Genomic DNA, 7,231 nt, shown 5'->3' on the forward strand with positions numbered 1-7,231 from the left:
GTTCATTTCATTTCATGATCGTTTCCAATTGAACAAATGAAGTGTTAAGGTAGAATTCATAATTTGTATGCTCTGCCTTTAAGTTTGTTCATATTTAATGTTTTCTTCTGTTTGACAAGGATTCATCCTCTATGCCCTTGTCAGCTCCTCAGCAGTCTTGCCATTCCATTTAATCTCAATTTGATGTTAAACTTTCTTGCCTACCTTGCCTCAGGAGACAATCTGTGTTTTTGATTACATTTCTCTGTTCAAGCTGTTTCTTTGCCCCATGCAGCCCATAAAAGCCCCATCATTTTATTAAAAACCCCTTTTTTATCAATTTACTAGCCTAAAATCAGTTTCTTTTAAAGTCATCTCAGCCCTTTGAAAACCTTTTGCCGAGATAGACCCGGAGAGAGCCCTCTCCTGTCCTCGTAGGGCTAGCTACGAGGCTAAGTGGTTTGATGTTGCCGTGGATTTTGCCTTCCTCAGCCTGAGGCCAAATTCGAGCACTAACATATTGGCGACCATACTGGGGAGAACATTCGACTTGTTGATTGTCTTGTCCCAGTACATGAAATCAAGTTGCAGATCTGATGCTGATGGTGGACAGCAGTCAGACACATATGCAGGCTGAACCATTCACCTGGCGACTCCAATTCGATCCAGACATTCCAGTGCTTGTTGATTCACTCATGCAATGGTGGGGTATGTGGCAAACCCTGCCCTGTGTGAAGCTGTAGAAGAAATAAGAAATGAGTTAGCAGATTCTGAAATTGATGAAGATTTTTTCAGTGCCTTGCTTTATTGGTTGAAATCTCCAAAGTTCCCTTTTGAAACTAAAACTAGATTTTGTGAGTTAGTTGTTGAAAGAATCGAAAAGGAGATTCAATGTTTAGATGAGAAAATCCAGTCATATGATTTCCAAGACCCTAAAAATTTCTTGGAAATCCTTCCTCCATCGAAACAAGAAATAACAGACTTGCCTACAGATGTTTACATTAACAATGTGCAACTGGAAATATGTATTGCGGAGGTGGGGCAGCCAAAAGAGTCTGGCTTTCGCGATCCTATGGAAACATACATGGAAATGTTTTTCATTTTGATTGATAGATCAGGCTGTCTTGTACGTGACCAGGCTCATTACGTGCATGAAGGGCTGCCAGCAATTACATATGTGTCCTCGTGGAAGCATTCTCGAGCGGCATCATTTTCAGGTTTACTTGAATGGTTGATCTAGCATTTTAGTATTACCTGACCAACTGTTTTTACAGCAAAGTAGGGTAGATTTTGTAAATAAATAAGCAGCCATAAGGCAGCATTTTGGTTCCAGTTTCATTACAGTTTTAGTGTGAGGTTTGATGAGTCAGTTTATCAGTCTTTTCAGTCAAGTTTCAGTCCATAAATGAGTCAGAAGTCTCATGTTGTCTGTTGAAATCATGACTTCATTGCCCAATGGATGGAGGCACTGTCTGCTCTCCCAAAGATCTGCAGTTCTTGGCACCTCCAAGAAGCGGCAGCTGCCATCCCTAGTGGAGCCAATGTTAGACTCCGTCTTGTCAAGTCAAATGTGAGATTGATTCTTCTTCAAAACCCTGTTTTGAAGAAGAAATCATTAAATGTGTTTTTTTAGAATATGTAATTTGTCAAAATGTTCCAAAGCTCTACAGTTCTTCAAATGGCAGCAGTTTCATCAGCTCCTATCTCTGCATTCAAACGAAACAAAAATTTGGCATTTACATAAAGGGCTTACAGATGCATGACAGTGGCATGTATACATGTGGGTACTTAAAACTGTAGGCACAAGGAAAGATTTACATGAACCAACCACAAGCATGCTACGCAGCTTGCACTTGCAGGTAATACAACAAGAGACCAAGACATTTGCATTACAGCAATTTTATACCATTGCCATGGTCTGAAACAACTAGAAACATGCCATGTACCTGCCAATGGGGAATAATCAACAAGCAAGGCCTCTTTAAATCCTTCTTCTCCTTGATGATTCATTGGTGAACAGGATGCAATCAGTTTGGTAGAGTAAGAGCAGTCATTGGCTTCGAAGGCAGCACTATTGATTAATCAGTTACGGGTCAAGAAGCACTTTACACAGGGGAAGCGTTGACAGAGTCTACACCTATAGGAGGTCCGAGCTAAAAAATGCTGGCCAACTAAAGGCCTGAGAATGGGACTAAGAGACCTTTCAAGAATTTCATCTATCTTGCAGTTTCATATTGTGAATGGACATATGCAAGGGACATTTAACCCGTTGTGATTATTCTAATTGTAATTCCAATATAGCCTCAAGATTCTTATGTCAGTAACTCCAAGTAACACTCTCAATTTGTGGACAATATGACTCCACTTTAGAGCAGAACTGTGAATTTGTTGACTTATTTGATAACATGACATTATCTAGATGTCGGAAAATTTCTATAGTTGCTGGGTGGGAGTCACTGGAAATTCCCTCTTTCTCTACTTTACTCGAGGCCGGGAGCTTCAACTTTCCACTGCATATCCAGTGTTGAGACTTGGGATTTGACGATGGGACTACTTGAGTGCGTGGTCATGATGTTCTAGTCTCTAGATGGGTATCAGAGAACAAGGGTGAGGCCTATTAATAGTAAAACTGAATGTCGGAGGAAATCTTATTTCTGAGCTACCACAGGTGATCACTTTTGATAAGTGCATTTTACTTGTCCATGTGCTTAGAAACAATATTTTGTTCATGAAGTTTTGTTGTTGGCAACTGTGCTCCGTTTTGTTGTGTCCCACAGAAAGGTGATTCCATAATAGCTGTTATGAGTGATATTTGTAAACTATTTATTGATTCGGGCTTGGGGATTAATGATGCTTGGTGGGTCTACCCTAATTTCGGGTTTAGTCTCAATGATCCTGATGCAGACTCTGAGAAATGACTATGCAAAGTGAAAAGTATGCTCGCGAAGAAGATGATTTGGGTAGCAATAGCTGGCTCATGAATATGGCCCAAGAGGTGTGTAAACGGAAAGATCATGAGGCAGGGTTCAAAGGAGCTACCTATATTGATTGCCTTCAAAAGCCATGTTTCTTATGTAAACATCCTGGGCACACCACGATGACATGCCCACATCGCATAGCGACAGAATATGGGGTTGTCCCTGGCCCCCGCAAATATGTCCAGAGTGGCTTTGACTTTGTATTTGAACGGCAAATCAGAAATCATATCAATATGATCAAGCCAACTTATGTTATTCCCAACCAGGTTGACTCTGCTATCATCAAGTTACATAGTAGACGGATAACTTGCTTAGAATTTCACCCTACTAAGAACAATATTATTATGTCAGGAGATAAGAAAGGTCGAATTGGTATTTGGGACTATGAGAAAGTGACAGAGAGGACAGTTTATGATACAGTACATTCCTTCGTTCTAAATTGTATGAAATTTCATCCCGTGAAGGATGATTATATATACACATCAGGATCTGAGGGAACACTTAGCTGCACTGACATTGAGACGGGAGTTCCAATCCTCCTGATGGACTACAATCCTGATGGATGGAATGGACTGGCAACATGGAGAATGCTATATGGCATGGATATCAATTCAGAGAAAGATCTTTTACTAGTTGCGGATAACTTTGGGATCCTTTGGAGATTTTGTGGGATTACGGGCGATGTGGCTCTTAGAAGGCGGATTGTGAGCTATTGTTGATGCTACCATATTGCATGTGATTGGACGTGTTGGAGTTCGATGAGTGGCATATTATAACTCTGGCTTGGTCATATTTGGTGTCGTTTTTCTAATCCTGGATATGGTTATTCATCGGACGTGTAAAAATCTGTAAATACCCTTTTGATCCATGGACCAAGTGCGTCCATAGGGGAGAGAATAAAAGTCAAAAGCCAAATTTAAATACAGATAACTATCCCAGCACAAAAACCAAATTGGTTGGTCTATTTTGGGTCTTTAGTTGCAGTCCAGAAAATTCAGCTACAGGTTCTGCCAATTCATTTGTTATCAACGAACAAATTGTAATGTTGTTCCTTTAGAGCAGACTTTTTCCTATTTTTAAGATTTTATGTGAAACAGCGCCCCTGTTTTGGGGTCGATTTGTTTTTCCCCTAGCAGCGTTTATTTAATGTATTTAAAAAATCATTTGTAGGAGTTAGAAAAAGACAGGAAGAGAGAGTTCTGAGTGCTGGTGGAGAAAAACAGAGCTTCCATTGTACAGTCTTTGACAGAGATTTTAAAGAAAATACACAGCTCTGGCTTCTGAGATTCCTGTGGTATGAGATTTAACATTTGTGTCCTCCTTTGTTACACGTAGCATGTTATGTGTTCATTTCATTTCATGATCGTTTCCAATTGAACAAATGAAGTGTTAAGGTAGAATTCATAATTTGTATGCTCTGCCTTTAAGTTTGTTCATATTTAATGTTTTCTTTTGTTTGACAAGGATTCATCCTCTATGCCCTTGTCAGCTCCTCAGCAGTCTTGCCATTCCATTTAATCTCAATTTGATGTTAAACTTTCTTGCCTACCTTGCCTCAGGAGACAATCTGTGTTTTTTATTACATTTCTCTGTTCAAGCTGTTTCTTTGCCCCATGCAGCCCAGAAAAACCCCATTATTTTATTAAAAACCCCTTTTTTATCAATTTACTAGCCTAAAATCAGTTTCTTTTAAAGTCATCTCAGCCCTTTGAAAACCTTTTGCCGAGATAGACCCGAGAGAGCCCTCTCCTGTCCTCGTAGGGCTAGCTACGAGGCTAAGTGGTTTGATGTTGCCTTGGATTTTGCCTTCCTCAGCCTGAGGCCAAATTCGAGCGTTAACAGATGCCACTGTTTATCGACAGTTGGTGGGGTTGCTTATGTATCGGGTCAATACATGACCCGATATATGCTAGCTGTTAACCAGCTTTCACAAGCTATGGTTAAGCCAACCAAGCTCTTCTGGAAGGCAGACAAGCATGTATTATGTTATCTCAAAGTCACATCGGGATATGGATTGTGGTACAGACAGGAGGATGAGGTGAAGCTATGTGGCTTCACGGATGCAGATTGGGCAGGGAGCCCAACGGACAGAAAGAGCACATCTGGAGGGATCTTCAGTATCGGGTTGACAGCAGTTTCTTGGTACAATAGGAAGCAGAGATCTGTGGCACTCATTTCAGCAGAGGCCGAGTATATGGCAGCAAGTTTGGCTGCATGCGAGGCTATATGGATGAGGAAGATCCTGGTCGGGTTGTTTGGTTCTCACTTGGAGTCTACAGTGATTTATTGTGATAACCAGAGTTGCATTAAACTCTCAGCTAATCTAGTTTTTCATGATAGATCCAAGCACATCGACATCAGGTACCATCATATTAGAGATTGTGTGCAGCGGAGAATCATGTTACTTTCATACATTCCAACGGAGGATCAGGATGCTGATATCTTGACGAAGGCGCTCACCAGGAGCAAATTCGAATACCACCGAGGCAGGATAGGGGTTGCAGATAATCCATATCTTGTTGAGAGGGAGTGTTGAGAATGCAACAAGATGATGGAGCTTAGTGGAAAGGAGTTGCCTTCACTAAGTGGGCCCACAGGCTATTTTTGGCGCAAAGTCTATTTTTAGACTATGTCTATTTTTAGACATATGGATCATGGTCTATGAGTTGCAGGATGCTATTTGTGGATGATTGGTCATGTTGGTAAAAATAGATGGACTTCTATTTTTAGACATATGGGCGGAGTCTATTTTTAGACTGCTAGTCTAAAAATAGAACAGTCGAATATTATTAGCTCATAATAATATTTGGACTATAAACATTATCTTATCCTCTTGGAGCACTTCAGTTTGAGCTACGGATGTGGCACATGCAGCTGTCAGAAGGAAATACACTTTTCTTATGGGTCAGTTGAGCTATTGCATGGTGAACTTCAGTTAGAACTCAAGTGATTGAGTTTGGTGGAGTTGATTGAGGAGTTGATGGAGTTGTGTTCAGTTTGACTTGGTTGAACTAGTTTTATTTAGTTTAACTGCAAATACACTAGTGATGAGTGATGTGAATTAATTGTTAATTAATTCACTAATTATTAACTCATAAAGCAACTAAAGAATACATCAGTTAACTCAGTGCATGGACAGTTCAGTGGAGACAGGTGTTAGAGGTTGAGACTGCTATCAGTTGTGACTATAGTTGTGCATGAGATTTGCACATGCATTGATGGAGATTTCCAATGAGGATTGCACAGTACAATCCAAGTAAAAACGAGCTTGGAAAGGAACCATTCTCACTTTGGATTGCGCAGTAGAGGTAGGCAGACAACAGAGGAGATTTGAACCCGGTGACTTGATTCAGATCGGAGCTAGTTTGTGTTTAACAGGTGGAGATAGTACTGAGTACCTCAGAGGAGTATTGTACCATGTATTGTTACATGTTCTCTATCATCATAATATACAGATAGTGTGGGGTTTTCAGCTGTATGCTTTCCCTGGGTTACATACTGTGTTAATGTGTGCATGTGATTGATGTTTCATTGTTTTTATTTCCGCAAAATTGATGATCAACGTAGAGGAGGTTATGTATTATGCATGCATTCCGCAATAGAGTATAATCAGGATAATCTTTGTGAATAAGTGTCATATTATTCAAAATTTCTACATTAAATGGTGACGTGATTGCATGGGTTTAACATGACCTCCATGCAACATTAGGCATTCCTCGAACCAAGTGATAATGATGTATTGATATAATAGTTATAATTTGCATTGTAAAAAATCAATAAGTTTTGGTGCTTTTTAGATATTATGCTAACACATTATAAGAAGTGGTGATGCAAAACAACTAGTTTTACAAATTTATATACTAACGGATTTGGATTGTAATGAATAAAAGTATACTATTAATGTCTACATAAATCAATTTGACTTGTTGAAATTGTATTAAAACAGTATGATGATGGAGGGAAACCACACACTTTTTTATGACTGAGGGAAACCAATTCTATGAGGTAAAATACTTGTTAGTGCTTGAACTAGGTTCGTTTTCATGGTAGCATCCATTTCGAACCACTAGGCCTTAGCTTGGCAGTTAAGTTTGTCGACATACAAATATCTTTAGATAAAATATAATTCAAAGTATGCCACAAGTGGGAATCAAATTTGGTACGAGTGGGATAATCTTATAACCACTACCAAAGGTATATGTCATCAATGCAAGTGTTTGAGTTTCTTAAGTTTCACTACTTCTCAAATTACGTCTAACAACAAAATTTGTCCA

General features: G+C 39.5%; 1 pseudogene; it reads left to right on the forward strand.

Annotated features, from left to right (window-relative positions):
• The first annotated feature begins 2,893 nt into the window (after positions 1 to 2,893).
• LOC149143831 (protein DAMAGED DNA-BINDING 2 pseudogene) lies at positions 2,894 to 3,676 on the forward strand (annotated as a pseudogene).
• Positions 3,677 to 7,231: the final 3,555 nt, after the last annotated feature.

The sequence above is a fragment of the Pinus tabuliformis genome, chromosome X (assembly GCF_031772625.1).
Source record: "Pinus tabuliformis cultivar Carrire ecotype Pingquan chromosome X, CPIR1, whole genome shotgun sequence".
In the NCBI taxonomy this organism is placed as follows: Eukaryota; Viridiplantae; Streptophyta; class Pinopsida; order Pinales; family Pinaceae; genus Pinus; species Pinus tabuliformis.